The 20,873-nt window shown below is 39.8% G+C and overlaps 1 protein-coding gene across 1 annotated transcript in view; it reads right to left on the reverse strand.

Moving 5' to 3' along the window:
- thrb (thyroid hormone receptor beta) overlaps positions 1-20,455 on the reverse strand; it is an 83,808-nt gene extending 63,353 nt beyond the window's left edge. Inside the window, exon 1 of the mRNA XM_076157226.1 lies at positions 20,056-20,455. The gene's annotated coding sequence lies outside the window, so the exon portion shown is untranslated. The remainder of the gene's footprint in view (positions 1-20,055) is intronic.
- Between the last annotated feature and the right edge of the window lie 418 nt (positions 20,456-20,873).

Below are 20,873 nucleotides of genomic sequence, written 5' to 3' on the forward strand. Positions count from 1 at the left end.
CAAAGATTGACATGGAAGCTCAAAACACCAAAATATAAGGTTTTCGGATAACAATAATTTATTCATCCCGGATAAGAGTGTAAGTGCAACAATATATACTCTGCTGTATATATAATATGCAGCACTCATACTCATTTACATTCACAATATTATATTAATATCATATGACAGTGGCAAATCTGGTAAGAGTTGATTCTGCAAAATCCAGGATCCAGAATATCTCAAATGTTTATCCCCAGAATAGCTCAACTGTTACTAATGCTCGTACCTAAGTCAGAAGTCACCCACCAAGAGTCACGAATGAGCAACAGGGAAAAAGAAGATAAAACAACTTACCTGTGGTGATGTCAGTTGATGATAATCAGGATCCACCGGCATGAAAGAAAGAAAGAACATCATCAGCTGTCTGAAACATTTACTGAACCACAAATAATACATCATATCACCTCCATATACTGTCATACAATCTTGAGTTTTTCATTTTGAGGGCAAGCTACACAATTTGCGGCAGTCAGGCAACTTCGACATGCTTCCACCCACACAAGAGGTGAAACAAATATGTGCTTTGAGATGTGTTGCTGCTGTTGACCTTTGCCTGCCTTTGCTCAATGAGGGAGAGAGCAGGAAACATCTGTCTTTGGGATACCAATGACATGTCTGCATGAAGATGTTTTGAGTTGCAAAGAGCACCATTCCTCCAATCACTTCCAAGCTTGGCAGAGACATTGTTCAGGGATCCACATGTGCATGGGGTGCTTTTCATGTCATTTACATTTTCATGTTGTGTTCTGCAGTATTTGCAAGAAACAAATTATAATAGCCGGAGATGGTCAGGGGAGGTTATGATAAGGAATAATGGGTAGGGCTGCACTGATCGGTGTGAAATTGTAGGAGTGCTCTAGTATCTTTGTGTACCTGTCCTTTGGTTAAGGCCAGTATGAGTTCAACTTGCTTAAATTACACACACACACACACACACACACACACACACACACACACACACACACACACACACACACACACACACACACACACACACACACACACACACACACACACACACACACACACACACACACACACACACACACACACACACACACACACACACACACACACATGAATTACATTTAACACAGATCAGTGGACAAATAGTTATATTATTCTATTTCATTATTATTTCTTTTTTAATTATCTTGATGACTTTCTGTCTCCCCTGACTGCACGGCCCTGAACCAAGCCACACTGGCTTCCCTGCACATTACCTAAAAATGCAATATAATATATGGTTACGTATGTATTATATGTATATAACATATTATATACACAAAAAGTCCACAGATCCACATGGTCTTCTCTATCGTCTTTTACAATCCATACATTTGACTTTCACACTCCATACACTTGGATTTTAGCACAATTATGTCTCAGTTATGCACAGGTTATGTCAATGCACACTAAATGTTAATGCACAGTGACACTGTGCATTAACAAACGTGATCCCTGTTCAAGCACATATTTTAACGCGTCAGGTCCAATTTACACCTGCACATTTTCCAGATGACGAGGAGTCATATTAATGCAGATAGTAAATACATACATATGTGGGCAGGCAGACATCATGATCCAAACAAGTAGCCAGGTGTAAATTATATTCACAGCTGGTACACATTCATGACATAAAATGTCAACCCACCAGACGACATCCATACTGTATGTGCTCTAGTAAATCAGATTGCTTTCTGATTGCAACTATGCACATTAACACCTTGGATTACACGCAAGAGGTTTTTCTTGATGTGGATAACATTTAAATGCAAGAAGTAAATGTGTCAAGAAAAAAAGAAAAAAAAGTAACGCTGCTACCAAGTCTAGGAGAAAGGTATATGTATGTAGAATGTAGATTACCTAATGATTCAGTAAATAAAATGATGATAGAGTATTCTTTAGGTCATAGTGGTTATAAATCCAAATGATACAATTTGTTACCTTATCACCACCATCTGCATTAGAAAAGATTTTACATTACATTAAGCTCACGTTCTTCCTAATCTCTGCCAGGAATGACGACCGATCTGTGATTGTTTTTTGTTTTACGATTGATGGTATTTTTGATTCATTAAGTTTGTTCGGGCTCATTTACCAAATATTGCAATCAGTGATGGATAATTCAAAATATCATCTGTCATTCTGACAAAGAAAAGAATAAGTGCTGTCACTGCAGCTTTTACAGAGAGGATATAACTTCATAAAAGACATTAGACATAAAAACTACAATAAATGAAAGGGCATATTATTATAACAGAAGGTCAACAATTAACAGCACATTGGCCTTCAAAAAAAATCTTTAAATGATGTTCAAGTTATTAAATTGAAATCTACTATTGGCAACATTAAAGTATTACATAATTTTCTTAATAATATGGTTTATATACTGCAATTTCTACAACCCCTTCTAATGTAGTGACGGATTAGGATTAATTACAGCATCACCCCTGTTTAGTGTAACAATAGCCTTGGGATCCTGAAAAGTGGAACTAAACATGGAAACAGAAACAGTTGTGTACATGTGAGAAGGACAAATAGTAGAAAAAGAAAAGGGCAAAATAGTTTTTATACTCGAGTATAATGTCGGCTGCTAGTGGTTTGCATGTGTGTGTGTGCGCGCCCATGTGTGTGTGTTTGTGTGTGTGTGTATGTGCGTGCATGTGCGTTTGTGTGCTTTTCTTGGAGCTGCCACAGAGTTTGCCCTCTTGCCTGAACTTTAAATTTGTATGCTTCGCTGAAACCTCTAAGACCAACCACATTATGTTCCAATTCACAGGGGCTCCTCTTAGAGAAATGTCACAAAACTTTCTCTTTTCAACAAAATACAACACACATTAGTACCATCTATTCACCCTTGGAAGCTGGTTCCGTTCAAAGAGTACTGCTGAACTTTTTGAATATGACTTGCGCCACAATGGCACTGCATTGAATCTATGCTGGCATTTCACTAATTTCCAATACTACTGCAGCAATTGTTAGCAGATATTTGTGTATTCTGTACTTATGTATTTATGTTGCATATTATGCAATTGTGACATTGCTAGGGCAGCAATAGGCACACTGATTTGAGGCCACCAACAACTTGAATAAGTTGGAAACATTTTCAGAGTAAGCTGAACTGAATATATCACTACACCTATTATTATACCCGATACGTCTGCTCTTAATGCATCTAAGCAACAAGATCTTAATGTGCATCACTAGCTCAGCATTTTCTCAGCATCTTTAAAGGGCTTTAAGAGACTACTTTTTGCAAACTCTGTGTCAAAATTGTCTAAATCCAACACAAACAAAGTTGGAATGCGATGACAGAAGCACAGAACATTTTGTCTTAATTGAACAAAAACATTTCAACGCTATTTTATCCAAAACAGGCCAAATAACATGATCCCATACACTAAAGTAGATGTGAGAGCGAGAGAGAGGGGCTCACTCATGCATTAACTGACATATGATACTGGTGTCTAGGAAAAACAAATTGCCACAGGGGAGGAGAGAAGAACAATAGTGATGAGTCAGCTATACCAAATAGCAAAAACGCTGGATGTCAAGGAGATTTGGCCAACCTTGGAAAGATAAGGCTCAAACACAAAGGCAATTCAAAGTGCTTTAGACAAGATAAAATCCATTAAACCACTCAAATACACAATAAGAACAAAAAAAACTTCTAAAAACGATGAGTACATTTAATAAAAGATAATCTAAAGTGCTGATATTTAATGTGGTTTCGTTTTTGGTACTAGAAAGAAAGTTTTAAGGCTGGGTTACAGTTAGAGTTTACAGTTGGAGCAGAACAGACATCTTCTGGAAGTTTGTCCGCGAGTTGTGGAGCAGCTAAACTAAATGCTGCCCCACGGTGCTTTGTCCTGACTCCAACCAGACGACTTGAGAGGTCTGGAGGGTTCATACCACAGAATGTCATGAGATACAGTTTGGTCCCGAGCCATGCAGAGCTTTTTAAACCAGTAAGTAAAAATCAATCCTGTGACACATGGGCAGCAAGTGCAGTGATCTGAGGTCTGGAGTGATGTGCTCTGCTTTCTTATTCTCAGGAAGAATTTCAGCAGCAGCGTTCTGAATGAGCTGCAGCTGTCTGACTGCTTTTTTAGACGGGCATGTTAAGACGCTTTACAATCATTCAGCCTGCTATAGATGACACATGCAGTTTTTCTTGGTCTTGCTCGGACACAAATCCTCTCATTATGGCTGTATTTTCAGGAAAAAGTAGGCAGATTTTGTATTTTTTTATGTGGCGGTTAACGTTTAGGTCTGCATCCTAAACTACCTTCAATGTCTTCAATGCAGTTGTTTAGGGATTCAATGTGACTAGTCATTTGTTGAGCTGGTGAGGCTAGTTTTGATAAGAGACAAATGTGATAAAATAAGATGATGAGAGACAAAATGTGAGCCAGTAGGAGCATAGAGAATAAAATCAATCCTCAGCTTGTATCAAACATAAAAATCATTGCTTAAATGTGATTTACCTGCCAAAGACCTGCCATTTCATAGAACCAAATTTAAGATACTAGACATGCTCTCCAAGACTGGTTGACAGGCTTGGGGCCTTGATATCCTTTTCCCTGACTGTGGCTGACAGGAAATAGAAATCATATTTGATCAATTTGAACTGTGAGCTGAATGCATCTTGTGCAGCCAGCTTGAGAAATGGGAAAGAAACAAGGATGGCTGCTCCTAGCCAGTGGATGGGGCCATTGTGACTATTTGAAGGTCTGTGTCCTGTAGGGGAAGGGATTAGAAATTTTGGGGTAATGGGCACAGGGACTTTGTTGAGCTTAGGCATCTTCTTTCCATTAGGCATGAGGGAATGCATCTTACCAGCATCCAATCATATGACCACCATATTCTGCTCTTTAATCCCGGATCTCAGCTTGTTGAAATATTCTTAAGGGGAGACGTGGGGGATCCTGGCAAGGCAGCCCTATTGCAACCTTGCTGACTGTATCAGGCTCCTCAGTCTAGGTCGATTCCCTTCAGACTGCAGGTTTTGCAGAATCACAAAAGTCTGCTGAAACTCTTAACTCTATTGTGAACACTTGGCAGTGCTTTTTTGAAGTGCTTTTACAACATCTGACTATTCTCTGTGAAGGTCATTAGTCCTCACATGAACGATAACTTGAATAATGCTGGGATCCCATTTCCCTTTTCCCCATTTGTTAGAGCTTCTCTTTATTAGCTCTTGTCATTGTTATTAGACGTCGCTTCCACTTCTGATTCTTCAAGATTTCTTGGAGTGGATTGTACGTGCTATTCAAACGTAGTGTTGGCGGAGGCACTTCTCTGCATTTATTTCCTCTTTTGACTGTCTGCCAGATGTATGGGGTTGAAGTTGTTAGAACTGGGGCTATAAATGTTGTCTTCTGTGGGTGTACATCTTTTGGTCTGGCACCAAGCTTATCCTAGCAGATAGGTCTCGCAGATACATCAAAATGCCTATATTGGTTCAATTTCACACAATGTATAGTGTCATTGAGAGGCGTCAGCCCATTTAAAGTTTGTGTTCTGCTGAGCCACATCACAGGTAGATGACACCAGAAGAGTGTCATGGGGCTGTGAAGATTTTTCTAGTGCAAATATTCTTGTTTCAAGCGCAGCAATCTTCTTTGACAATTTATGACACTTAAATAGGCATTCTTGTTGTCGAAGGCACACTGCTGTGTGTTTGAGTGATCAGTTATTGAAGACAACTCGAAGTGGGTGATCGCGGTCCAGGGAAATTCTCATAAACTATAATCCATGTACTTCATATCATTCAGTACCTAGAGGGAACCACAGCTCAAATCCCAGGCAATGTGGTCAAGACAGTTAAGAGAAAAAGCCCAAAAATAGTTAAATGAAGGCAAAACATTGAGCAACGCACAGAGCAAGAGAAAAGGCCTCTGCACTCAACAACTTTTATGGCGAGAGAGAGAAAAAGAGAGAGACATAGACATAGACAGAGATAGATACAGTAGATAGAATGTTATTGATGTGTTTGCCAACCTAATTCTTTACATGTTCAAGACACCAAGCCAAGACATTAACCGCCATGCAATTGTGTATCCCTTTCTTGTGTCTATGTGTCTGTGTCTCTATCTGTGTGAGATTCTGAGAAATGAGAGTTGGGTGATGAATATGGGTGGTCTCAGGGAACCAACACGACTACATCCAGTGACATCAGAAAAATGCTATCTTCACTCTGTCCATATTTTCTGCATCGGGAATTCTCCAGCAGCTCTAACCAAACCAGATTGGCTAAATCCGGAGTATTCTCATGACAAAGAATTGCTGCCTGTGGTCAATGCTGGGGAAGATCCTGGGAATCCTGTGGTGCTCAAACTTTAAACTGTAGCAACAAAATTCTTATCAGGTTATGGTCTGGTTTAGATTCAAAACTCTTCTGTGTCGGGCCATGTTCGGACACAAACAATGTGAGACTGCGAATACGTTTCTGTTAAAAAACATCATGATACCAGCTGGAGTTTGGAAAACAGGTTTCACTCCAATCCAAAACTGCCACACATATACCGTAAATGAGTGATGGCTTTGCTGGAGATGTAAAACTAAGTAACACTGTTGTTGTATTTTGTTTTGTAAAGATGGTGCTGCTTCTCATCTTTTCTCAACTCTTTGCTGTGTTGCTGGTGATCTCCAAGCTACTCTGCATAGTTTCATGGGAGGTAACATCCTAGCTCAGTTGTTCAGTGGATATTCCATGAGAACTGCGCAGCAAGAGATGTAGACTTTGTACCAAAGAAAAACACATACCCTGATGGTTGGGTTTATAACAAATGACAACTAGTTCAGAGCGAACCATGGCGTATGCACAAAGAAAGAAGCTACCATATCTAGAAGCACAAGCAATCTATTCCACCTACTCAACCAGCATACAGAGAAAGCATAAAACTATGTGGGTGATCATCAAATAATATCGAGATGCATATCAAATATTGCCCAGCCCTATATTACATACAATATGCAGTTAATGAACCAAAGCATGCACAACCACTGATGTGTTCCAAGAGCACAAGGGCAGCATGAGGAGACTATAGCCTGATGAGTCAGCACTACATCTGGAGAATATCAGGTATCACCATTGTGCTTCCAACACATGGATTTTATTTGATGGCCCACCCAAATGGATTAATCCTCAGCCAATTGTTGTTTATTTACCACTTTCTTCTTTCTTTCTAAATTTAAGTAACATACAACAGACTCAGTCATCTAGTCATGCAAGCATATGTGCAAGTTCGTGTGAAGCTGATGATTTTACCTGCTAACATGTACTTACTATTGAAAACTAGAGCTAATTACTGTGGTACTAATTTATGTCTTCTTTTTGTGAAGGATATGCAGTATGCGGACAGCACAACTAATACTAAAAATACATTTTTAGTGGTGTTTATAACCCTGTTCATTGAGGGGAGAGGGAAGGAAAATAATGCTAGTGGTATGGCAGGTTGAAAGTAACTTAGCGTTATTACATTTAAAAAACTAAATCTAAATTACAAATCTATCCAAAATAGACTACATCAAATAAAAAAGACCTTACTTACAACTGAAATCTAGATAACAGAACAAAGGAAAACAAAGCGGTGTACTGTACAAACAACAGACAGGTTTCACAGAATTTAGAGAGGCTAAACTCACAGACCAACAGCAAAATCACAGCAAAAACATAGACGGATGGCTCATACCAAACACAGCTGACACACAACCACACTCTTTGGAGTCTTTGAGCAGTCTGGCTGCCTCCTTGCAGGATCCTGCAATCGGATGGATAACACTTCTAAGCCCGGGAACAGAGATGGGACGGACATTGGGCAGGATCGAACCAATCGCACCTCAGATACCCAATGGCAGAGTAGACACAGTACAGTCCACTTAACATACAGACGGTCTACAACAGCAACCAACACACTCTTAGTCGTGCTCATACAATTGTACACATAGACAGCAGGGGTTGAAATAAGTAGACCTCTCCACATAAGGTAGGCACACGTTTAATGGGACCGCTGAAACATCCCTTGACTGTCAAGCATGGTGGCAGTTACATCATGCAGTGGGGATGCTACTGATAGATAAGAACAGAAGTGACACTACTGAGGACTGAGGGAAAACACAGACATGAACCTACAGAAATTCAGAGTACCAACAGACTAGGGCAAACACTCCCCTTCCAGCATGACAGCGACCCCAGGCACTCAGCCAAGAAATCGCTGGAGTGGCTACTGGACCCTGAAAGTCCTTGAGTGACCAAGCCAAATCTCAAACTTAAACACCAATGGCATGTCTGTAGAGAGATCTGAAAGAGCTGCACAATTGATGCTCTCTGCCATTCTGAGAAAACTTCAGGGATATGGAAGCAGACCTAGACCAAGGTAGGTGTGAAGACGCACTTAGACACTAGGTTTATGCGATTCCTTCTTTATTTCCATATTTTCTCTTCTTTTCCTTTGTTATTTTTCAATCAATGTGAAAACATAGAAGCCCCAAAGGTGGGTATATGAGGTTAACTGGCGAGAGACACTAAACTCTACCTTTTTACATAATCAATATTTTTAGTAAGTTATTTCATCTAACGGCGCAAATTTATTAAACCTAAAATTTGCATTCCTGTAAGAAAATACCACGGTAATTCTGCATTTTTTGTCATTTGGAAACCTTTGAGTGAACAGAGACTTTACACCCTCCACTTTCTTCTGGATAATGTTTTTGGAAACACAGCATATTTCCATGCAAAGCATTAACAGCACAGGAACTTGTGAGGTGAACCAGCTATTTGTGTAATGAAACAGAAATAGAAAGCTGTCGAAGGGTGTTTTTGATATGATTCTAAATCTAAAACCACTGCCAATTTTTAAACAGGATAAACCAAAGAAAGTCATGGTGCCTTTTTGACCACACATCTACAGGTACAGAGTGGATCAGCCTGTTTTTATGATGTTGTCTTGTGTTTGCTTAATGAGCATACCCAGCATAGCACCCATTATATCTGAGCACATGTCCTAAAGTGAAGCATGCTGGCCTTGTAAGAGAGTTTACAGTGCAGAATAAAAGAATAGCAGGGCGCAGGGCCATGCACCCAATGGTAACATCATTTCTCATGCATGGAAATATGTGCAGGGAACATATCCAGAGTGTTCAATCAAATCAAGATACTGCTCATTTGCCATGTGAGCATTTGTTTCTGACAGCTGCACAGCATGTGTAGCCAGACAGTGTAGATCCGTATCACACTTTTCAGTGTGCAGCAGCATTATTACCACTTGACAAAATCCAGTCTCTTGCTTCCTTGTTGACAAATTCCATATAGGTCAGATAGGACAGGCTATTCAAAGTGTCCAATAAATCCGTAATTGAGGCCCAGCAATTTGTTTGAAATTTGTTTTAAACCTTGGAAATAGATCAATGTGGGGGTAATGTACACTTTCTTCATCCCACACAGTAGTTGGAAGGAGTCTGGGAAGTAAGCCAACGGTTGAAATCATAACTGACAATCAGCCTTGATTCTGAGGGCCCTCTGGATATTTTGCTCTCAACTATTTAACTCATCATTGCCTTTGAACTCCACTTTGTTTTAAGATGAAGGCAGGATGGGCTCTTCTTTACTGCATTCTGCTTTAGTTTTGGTGCATCATAACAGGCATACAAGCATAGATAAAACAGCAACTCAATAAACAATTTTGGGGGGTGGTGTTGTGGACAAAGAAGCTGGGCCAACAGAAGTAATAAATATAATATAGCAGAATTGGGTCATCTATAAGTTACTGTCTTGTCTGGAGCTCTCTTGAATTCTTGAGGTTTGTGGAAGATGTGAATTTGACTTCTGGTGAAGCAAGCATTTATATGAAACAGATCGCAGAGAAGAGTGAGCACTGAATGAAAAGTGCTTCTTCAACAAGAATACAGCACACTGGATTGTATGTTTGCTATGGATTGCCGTTTGCAATGATTTTCACCATTATCAAGAAATGTAACATTCTATAATTTGAGCCCGTTCACTATGCAGAGTACGCCAGCACAATGCTGGGTTGGCTCCAACATGGGGTCATGTCTAAATGGGCGCATCACTGATATGCTGGGACAATGCTGGCATGGATCTGTTGTTAATGATCGAAGGAAATATGCCGAAACGGTTATGTCCCTCTGACAAATGATGATTTCACGTAGAGAAAGCAAACCAATCACAAGACTCCGCTGATGACGTATTTGAATCGGTCACGGATTGCCTTGCATTTGCATTATGTTGTGGCATACTTCATGTGTGAATGGGGGCATATGTATGAAAAGGGCTTTAGAGATCACTAACAGCACAGCAATGAGTGGAGTATATCTGGGAAGCTAACTTAAAAGACAAAGTAGCAAGCATGTTAAGTTGTAGATGAAAGCATCCTCTCTCTAGTCATTTCAGGTATCTTTTCTTCATCTTTTAATACTGACCGGTTAGGACACACGGTTCACTGCACGCTCAACTAATTTCCTATAGCTGTTGCACAGTTTGCACAGATTGGTTGAGCAGATGCAGGCTGTGATTGGTTGGAGTGGATAACAAATGTCTGGTAACCCTGATTGGCTGTCGAGTGGATTTGCACAGCCGAAGATTATCCAGGTGATGAGTGAATGCACATGGAGCCATACCACAAGTAATTCCAAGCAATTTGACAAATAAAGGGACATGCGACTTTAAAATATATTTGTGAACCAATAATTTATTTTTGAAATCTAAAAAAATAAAAGATAAAAGTAAAATACTTGTAAATGACAGGATAATTCTCACTGCAAAAACAAACTTGTCTTCCCATTTAGGATAAGGAGATCACATGAGAATCAAGTGAGGACGTATGCATTTTTTTTTTCCTTTTTGATTTATGTGCACTGGGAAGGAAGCAGAGCTGCCTTGTTCTTTCTCTGTGTGAACCGTTTGAGGACACAGTCACATTGTGTTGAATGTAATAAAGCTTTAATGGAAAGGGTCAATTGACAACACTGTCCTGAAGTATCTGTCAGTGCGAGTTCTCACATCGTGGTATGTCAATTGAGCAGTACAACATGACCATAGAAAATGCAGGCTTTAGGCAATTCAAAAGTGCAGTGTGAGTTAACCCAATTGTTAAGGATAACATTGATCATCTATCATTGAACATTTTCGCGCCCCCCCCCCCATACATCTCTCTCTTCCCCCGTCAGGTTGGCAGATCGGTCTGAAGGGGGTGGAGAGAGACGATACATGATCGGTTCATATCGCTCCTCTTCCGATCCCGCAGCCCCCCTGCAATAGCTCTGAGCCCCCCCACTTTGGGAAACACTGAGCTAAAAATGCCATTGGCAATGTGACTAATGACCAAACAGCTGACCCAACCCCTGCCCTCCCACCCCCCAAGACAAGCAGCAAAACTACGTAATGGTGTGTACACTGCTAAATATTGCATTGTATCAGTGATACAATGAATTGCCCATGCAATAATGTCATTGCATTTCCGCTAAGCTGTTTTAATGTAGCACAATCTGCAGTAGGCCCGTCTCAAATTAAGTTCTGCATGTACTGTGTGTGGGCCAACAAGAAAGAAAGCAGAAGTTGTAGATCTTTCAGAGGCCGTCAGAGATGGCAAGGAGCCAACCTGCACATCAGGAGCAGTTGGGGGTTTAGTGTCTTGCTCAACAACACTTCAAAAGGCTTTCTAGGAGAAGCCCAGAATGATCCCTGTTCTACTATCCCAAGTCATTATGCCCCAACTTGGCTGATATACAAAAAACAAATTACCTTCTGTTGTCATGTAACATAGAGAGATATATAGAGAGAGACATATAGGGGAGAAATAGCAATGGATTATCAATTATTTAGGGTTTTAGATAATTATTTATCTATAGCTAAAAGTGGACACAGCTGTGCAGGTACAGTTCCACATAAAATGTAAAATTCACATTTTTCTTGACTGAAAAATTTATTTTTGCAATACATTTTTGCAAACCATCATGATTAATTTTTTACCTTTATACTCAGAACACAGATGAAATAAACAAATTACTGGTAAGTAAAAAAAGTTGTAACTAAAATTGCTGCTCCTCTGCACTTAAATAGATGCACAAGTGATAAGTAGGCAGCACTATGAGTATTTATTATATATAACAGACTTTAGTCTTGCTGATTTCTACATGTGCAGTACTGTAAATTTAGTCACTTGAACTTTAACTCGGATGGAGCAAAAGATTTTTTTTAAATAAAGATAATAAATACTACCAACTCCTCAAGCCTTCTCTTTTGGTATCAAAAGTCTCAGTAGAATGCTGAATTTACATCATATCAATTTCTGTGGAACAGTGGAAATATAAAAATGTGATTCTGCTGCTGGCATTTGTGAAAATGGTCTAATGGCCCTATGAACAAAGCCAACTAATTTCCTGAAATAAATCAAAATTTGCCTTTTCCAAGTACATAAATTAGGCGGCTATTGTATTTGCTTAATATTCATTTTTGACAAAAATATTGGCGAATGAACTACACAAGCTTGCACAATTAGCTTTTTTCTAAGGCTGACACGGGTTCAGGCAATCTATAGAATGATGATAGGGTAATCTCTGAAGACAGATAGTACAAATATTAAATCCCCTATGGCATAGTCCAAGTAAAGACTCCAAAAATGCTTTTCTCACAGGACACCACAAAAGCCTCAATACACTTGAGAGCTTCTACATTATCTGAAGTCCGGTCCTTTTCAGATTAATAGCATACTGTAGCCTTTATTTCTCAGTGGTGACATATACATTAAAAAAGGCAACTAGAATTCCAACTGTTTGATTATTCCAAGTACACCACTCAAGAAAATTAAGGGAACACCTAATCATCACCAAGTCAGTTCAACTTCAGGGATATCAATCTGTCCATTTAGGAAGCACACGTGCTTATGAATCAATTTCACCTGCTTTGGTCCAAATGAAAGAGACAACAGGTGCAATGGGAGAGGCAAAAGCAAGACAACCCCCACAAAGGGAATGGTTTAGCATGTGGTGTCCACGGCCAATTGCTTGATTGATTCTTCTCTAGTTTTGAGTTCTGCTAGTGTTCCTGTCAGTACCGGTAGCATGAGGTGGTGCCTGCAGCCCAATTACACAGGTAATTCAGCTCCTCCAGGATGGCAAATCCATACGTGTGGTTGCAAGAAGGTTTGCTGCGTCTCCTAGTCTGTAACAACTAGTGACAAAAGAAAATAAATTGTTCCATGTCTGTTGTGTGTGTTTGTTTGACATTGCGGTGGCCTTTTGTCAAACAAATAATGAAAATACCACTGATGCACTGTTCTACTTCAGGCTGTACACGAGCAGGAAAGAAGTCTGAGAAGAAGTCTTCCCTCAATACTGCCACACCCATATTTGTTCATTTCATTCAACATTAACTTGTACTTAGTGTTCAAAGAAAATGAAGATGCAAACAAAGGAGAAAATAGCTGCGGGCCCTTGTGTATTAAACATAACTCTTAAAATTACAAGGCGCTATTAATAAACAAAGCCATTAATTCCCTTTTGTTTTATGAGCAAAGGAGATTCAAGGAGTTTCAAGACCTTCGTCATCCATTAGAAATAATCATTTGGAAAGGCGGAGTTGCACTGCGTAACAAAGACACATCAATTCACCAGCCTTAGAAAGAAATAGTTCCATGACCTTCTTTCGAACTGTGTTCTGGCTGTTTTTTATTATTAGGTTTCAAACAACATTCTAACATATAGCCAGCAACTCTGTCAAAACCGTGCAGCTACTCTGACGATAAATGGGGGGTGGAATCTTTTCATCTTATTCGCCACTCCTCAATATTTCTTTCGCCTGGTGATAAACACCATGATGTGGCAGATACCAGATATTTCCTTTAACTGGCTTTATCTCATTCTCTGGCACCATCCCAGCATATCACATTTCAATTACATTATCTAAAAAGATGTGTACTCCTTTTGTTCTCAAATTTTCAGATTCATCAGATGCTGTTTTGCAACACATGGTTATTTTGAAGAATCACATTTTCCTTTCTGAAAGGTAGATCAAGGAAATAATGTCCATCTTTCAGCACGACTGAAGTGTTACCCTTAGTCAGACACTTGAGGTTGTCTCTTTTCAGCCTGTTCCACGATGACCCCTCACAGACACTCCGCTTTGTATTGGTTTATTAACATTTCCTCGATTTTTACAACATAAAACCAATTGGTGGTTTCTGAAGGATAACTTCCTCCCTGCAGTGGACCGTTTAGGAACCATTCCAATTTTGTTCTTACTGCATAGGGACCCTCTACTTGGCCATTGATAAGCCTCCATGGTTCCATCACCTTTAATGCATTAGTGCCTATAAGCACAAAATAAAAAAATGTCATGAATCTTAAGATTCTTTAAATACAACCACCTATCAACATCCCGTTGTTCGTAAATGTTAAGCTTAGTCACAGGCGTAAAAAAGTCAGGCAGTGAAATGAAGTAATCCTTATCACATCCAGATAATTCCGAACCAGACATTACATTACATAACATTACGGTCATTTAGCAGACGCTTTTATCCAAAGCAACTTCCAGTAAGTCTGTTCAACAAAGGTAGATAAAAGACACAATATGACTGTCCATAGCCTTCTACTGAACCTTTGTCTTAAAGAAAAAACAGCTTTTTGTTTATTCACATTCAACTGTTGTGATAAACTGTAAGTGCAAAAAGAGCTGAGCTGCCAGTGTTCAAGAAGGTAAATGTTTACAATATTTTGCCACCTTTGAGTCTTAGTTTTCATTGGGACGATAGGAAAGATCCTCCTCATAACCGGCCCCAATATGACTACACATCTGGAAAGATGCAGACCAGAATGTCCTAATGGTTCCAAGCATTTCCCTTTATCTTGAAGTTCAATATGAAGAATTCCAGGGCAATTGGGGTTACACACCTCACATTCCAATTGACTCTTACAGTCTTTTCTGGTGTGGCCAACTTGTAAACAACCAAAACATATTCCTTTGTTTTTAGTGCAACTTTATCTGGGTGAATTTTCCGTGTGAACTGAAAGTACTTTCCCTGTGAATGATTGCTGCATTTGCACAACTCTTAAATGTATTGGGAGGGAAAAAGCTTACATGTTTCTCCATCATTTTTTAAGTAGTTTGTTCCTCTATAGCCCAATCATTAAAACTACTTCCTTTGTGCTTTTGCCCGAGCTTCTCCATTTTTCTCTCAATTAACAATTATCATATTAGATGCAATTTTAAGATTTCTTTTTAAACAATCTGTTGAGTTACATTTGGAATGTTCTAGAATGGTCCAATCCCTTGAAACAGAGCAAATGCTTGTAATGTGTGTACATCCTCACCCTTTATAAATGGGTGTCGAATTAAAAACCTTTTCCATATCGGCAGATGATAATTTCTGTAAATTTCAAAAATGCTCTTGAAGCATGTCTTTAGCTTTAGCTTTTAAATCCTTGCTGTGGAGGATAATCCTGGCCGCTACATATTAGATCTCAAGGCTGCCCCCTGGTGTATCATTTGAGATAACGTAGTGTCACTTAAATTATTAGTTTTTTCTTCCCCTCCAATTTCAAAGACCTTAATTAGGGCTCCAAGCAAGAAGTGGTCAGTGCCAATGTAGCAGCAAATTCAGTCCTAATTGCTGCTGCTCTGGATCCCAGGTTTAGAAAACTGCCTGCTGATGAAGCAATCAAGGTTCAAACACAGTACAATCCATGGCACTTCAAGGAGTCAAAATAAAAATGAGCAAGCTGACGCAAAAATGAGAGAGTGAGAGTGAGAGTGAAAGAAATAAATTGAGCCTCCAGTAGATCACAAGACAATACAATGACGCAAGCCAAAGGTGCAATGTTGTTCCTCAACATACTGCGATCATCACTAGATTCCTCCAGCACCAGTAATGAAGAGGATGAGGAGTAGCAGTTAAATCTAACTGTGCAGAAGGAGATCTTGATGTATTTTGAAGAACGTCCTGCTGAGTCATTCTTAAAAAACAAATGCAGCACGCTATCAAATGGCAAAGTCCTGGCTGTGTGTTCAAGCAACACCATCAGCGGTCTGTTGTCGGCCGCAACACACACACACACACACACACACACACACACACACACACACACACACACACACACACACACACACACACACACACACACACACACACACACACACACACACACACACACACACACACACACACACACACACACACACACACACACACACACACACACACACACACACACACACACCCCTCTATATCCAATAATGGCCGAAATCAAATAATGGCACTTAAATAATTCAAATGGTAGCAATACTCATTTCATCCTTTCTCTTGCTCAATTAGGATTTTCACTTTTACATGTGGTAGCCTTTTGTCAAACAAATAATCAAAAGACCACTTAGAAGTCTAATGTCCAGGATAGATTCACATTTATAAAAAGGGGTATATGATCAGTCCAATGCTAACTTGGCAACTTAGCAAATCAAACCTGGCGTATAGATCACCGTCTGCATTTTGTCGCACACTGCCCCTGGTGTTTCATTGTTCACTGTTACAGCGCATAAACATCTATTTCCCCAACCGATGAAAGTAAACTGTTAGGTATTTTTTTTTACTTGGTTAGTCTTTTTTAACTTGGTTAGTCTTTTGATTTTGGATTAGGATTTTTCCAATATTGTTGGGGGTTCCATGTTCCCTGTTCATTCTCATTCACACGCCAAATGCACTTGGTAGGCAGGCACATTTACTGATTGCATAATTAGCTGCAACCTTAGTCAATTAGATGTTCATTTCTCACCAATTGTCAATACACAACACTCTCGCCGTGCGTGTTTCATGTGCGTACATGTGGCCCTGAGTGTAGTCATACACATGAGCTGAGCATTCAAACAATACGCAGAAGAAACACACATCTACTGACCTCATGTTAACCTTCATAAATCTGTTCATCTTTTGTATGACAGCCCGATAAATCCTTGTCAATGATCAATGGTGGCAATGACAAATACCTCCAGACAGCAGATTTATTGCGACCAAAGAAAATTCTGACAATGTCCGAAACTCTGAAACAAAACAATATCTCGGAGTGCTGAGAACGGAACCATCTCTATAAACCAACCAACAGAAATATAGCATAAAATATCGTGAGGCTGTTGCTGAGGTCCAAACCTAATAATAGTTATAATCATGACAACTCCGCTCCTGTATCTAAAGCGTAGGATTGTGTGTGTGTATGTGGCAGACAGTTTGAGTGACAGAGGCAAAGGAGGGAGAGAGAGCGAGAGGGAAGAAGCGAGAGAAAACATTTAGCCCTACAGCTGCATGATTGAGGTAACACTACGACAATCTGACACCTATCATGCATAGTGTGTCATGCAATGCACTTCACCCGGTCTATAGGAGGCTTCAGGTACGTTCAAGTGTGCACACAGTTACAGGGGAGGTGTTTGGATGTGTGCACAGATGTTCACACAGCATGGCAGGAAAAGGTTGGACAGGATTCATTTGACTGCGTGGTTTACATTCCAAACTCTTAATGACTTTCTACACCCATGAACTACAAACTCCCTATTGAATGGCACGATGAAGACATATTATAACATATTTTGTAATAAGGTTACATAATACACTGCCAGACACTGCAGCACAGCTACTACAGGAACATTCGGGGGAATTTAATAGCATAAAACAAAGAGTTTGCTCCTGACACACAATGAACAATATTTTGTTCGCATAATTTGAATGGTTATTACAACTGGTTATACAAGGGAAGCATTTCACTAAGGGCAGTTACTATACTGTACATTATGCGCTGCCTTCAAGATACAGAAATATGAAAAGGAGAAACTCAAACACCCTAGATAGTTAGAACTTTACAAAGCATTATTTATCAAGTGAGCTAATGCGTGGAAAGAATATTGAACTCAAACCAGAATGTTATAAGTTTGATCTGATAACCACAGATCATAGGATTCTGCCAGATGATGAACACCTCTCTACCCACACATGTAAGCTGTGCTGTATAATGCACGGCATTATTCGCAGGCGAGACTTGTTATGTTTATGCAACATTGACAGCTTTCAAGAAGGGGTGGGACATCCCGCTTGTCTAAAAAGCTGTCAAGCAAGTTTCAACAGAGACCAATTTCAAAAAGGGTAACCGCTCTCAACATTCAGATACACTATCCAGACATGGATTTTGTTCAGCGCTTGTAGAGAGATTGCGTTTTGTGATAAAGATACGGAATGTACAGCTTTAAACATGTGCCCTACCCTGAACTAATAACAACACAAGGTTATGAACCGACTGTACTTTCCACTCCGTTTATTGGCAAATGAACAGAAGACCTGACATTGCCCCAGTTGAGATTTGTTTCTGCTTTTAAATGCTCAGTGAGCGCATTAATGTTCATGATGTAAATGTGATACTGAAGCATTTGTGACCTTGTGGGTGAAAAAAAACAAATTACATTACCAAACCTGAATCACAAGGTTTTCAAATGTACATAAAAGAAAATATTTACCACTGTCAAAGTCAAACTGCTGTTTGAATGTAGCATTGTAGTATGAATGTAGCAAAATTATGACTTGACACATATTGGTGGAGGGGTGGGGCATAGCCCAGGAAGTTAACTCATTCAATTTTAGTGCTGATCAAGATAAGGGAAAGATACAGGAATTTATAAACATTGTTAAATAGATTGCGTTTTCTATATTTTGTTAATTTCTTCAAAAAAATAATTTTCCAATCTCAACTACAAACCACAACCCGTACGTAACTGAAAGGAGAAAAGCTGCTGTAGACTGCTGTGGATTGATCTAGTTCTGTTTCCAGCCACTGCCACAGCAGAAAGGACATTTTTATGGATGTCATCATCAAAAATCACTTGTAACACCAGTTGCTGTCATTGCTTCGATGCTGTGGCGCTCACACAGACGTGTACTGCCTGGATGCTTCCTGTACACTCCTACTTTCTGACAGCCGTTGAAGGCATCGTTCGTTCCATGCTCATATGGCATCACGTCACCTATCGCAATGCATTCTATGACAACAATCTGCAAAACATGCCCGTGAATTCCCCTAATCAACGCTCGAAAACTAATTATTCCCCAAGGCAGCTGGACATCGCGAGTAGCAGCAAACAATTCTTATATGTGCAACATCACTAACTGATATACTGTGAAGTGTAGTTTCAAGAGGCACGAATGCACAATAAAAAAAGGATTTTAGGTTATTTGGCATGCCAGATGTTGATCGAGCGCTTGAGATAAGTTCCTATAAAGAAATCCAAATGTTATTGCGGGAAACACGGAGCTGAACCGTATTTGTGACATAATTAAGCGACAGAAATAAAATATGAACCAAACGGAATATTAGCCAAAACTGCTCGGATGCTGTTTATGATATACCCTGGCCTCATAAACCAGTCTTTATTTTTAAAAAGCTCGCAGGGGCCCTTACTGGTCAGAACCTCCCAAGGAAATGTGGAAATGTGTGAAATATTACGCATCGTTTCTGACACAAACTGATAGTAATACATTAGCTTTTTTTTGTTTCGGAATTGTTACACACCAGTCTATAATTCGGCATTCATATAGCATAACATAAATCCAATAGAATGTTAACATTGATAGTAACTTCATTTTAAAACAAGCCTGCGTGCCGACACTGGAAAGAGCAATGTCAACACGTTATAAAGTCAGATTGTAGCGTAAATAACTACTTTTTAGTGGATCACTTGTACTCCGTATTGTAAAAAAGACGCAGATAATGCGATCAAACTTTAAATCATGCTCCACCATGTGCGGACGAGCACGGCGGCATTAAATCGATAACATTTTGAACGTAGTTTGGTGTGCACCATTTCCATACTTGAAACTGTTTGAGAGCTACAAAAAAGCACATTATGAAGGTTTAGCTTTGGAAACAGTGTACGGTCGTGTAGCTACTAGCAAGAATCTGTTTGTGGTGGAGCTGTCATTAGCTAGACTGATGTCAAAAACAACCAAAAATGGAACCTACCGCATAAGCAATGCGAAGCTCGTATCCAGTATTATTTGGAGTCCCAGTGCGTGTACATTCCTCCTCCACTGGAACCAGTGTTGGTCTCCGTCTGCACGGGACACAGCGCCGGGCTTTAACCTGAAATGACCCGAGCTGGTGCAAATCAGGCGAGGGCTGCGCGTGTGTGCGCGCGTGTGCAGGTCTGTGTGTGTGTATGCGCCTGTTTGTCTGGGTCTCTATAAGCATGTATGTCGCGACAGTGTGCGGAGCTACAACACTCTGAGATACGGACGCGAAAACTTCAACGCGGAGTCCAAAACAAACATAAATATCACCATAATGGCGAAACTGACAATTGTAGCGCTTCGACCGCTGGAAGTGTGGAAGCAGAGAGCAGAACCAGAAGCAGGAACGGAACAAAATAAGCCTCGCCCTTTTTACAAACACACAAGTTTTTTTGCTCTCAGTGGCAGCTGGCATTTTTTTTACTGTACATGCCCATTGAGTCGGCAAAGTTTGCGATGTCAGCTTTGTGTTCAAGAAGTGATCATATATGTGTTTAGAGATAAATATTATTAGTAGAAGCAGTACTTGAAGTAGTTGTGCGGGGATGGGGTGATTTATTTATTCTATAATGAATTGAATAATGTTTAATTATGTTTATTTTTAATCTGACAATCACTATGTCAGTCACGGAACAATAAAGAACCACAGCAATGCTCCGCCATTGATCAAAATTTAAAGTGGCCATTCACAGAGGGCCATGACAAATACTGCTACAGTCAAATACTTTAAAACTCACAATTCCAATCGTCACTGTCACTGAGACTGACATG

This window comes from Genypterus blacodes, unplaced genomic scaffold, assembly GCF_046128005.1.
Source record: "Genypterus blacodes isolate CSIRO-AG114 ecotype Tasmania unplaced genomic scaffold, CSIRO-AGI_Gbla_v1 ptg000072l_1, whole genome shotgun sequence".
Lineage (NCBI taxonomy): Eukaryota > Metazoa > Chordata > Actinopteri > Ophidiiformes > Ophidiidae > Genypterus > Genypterus blacodes.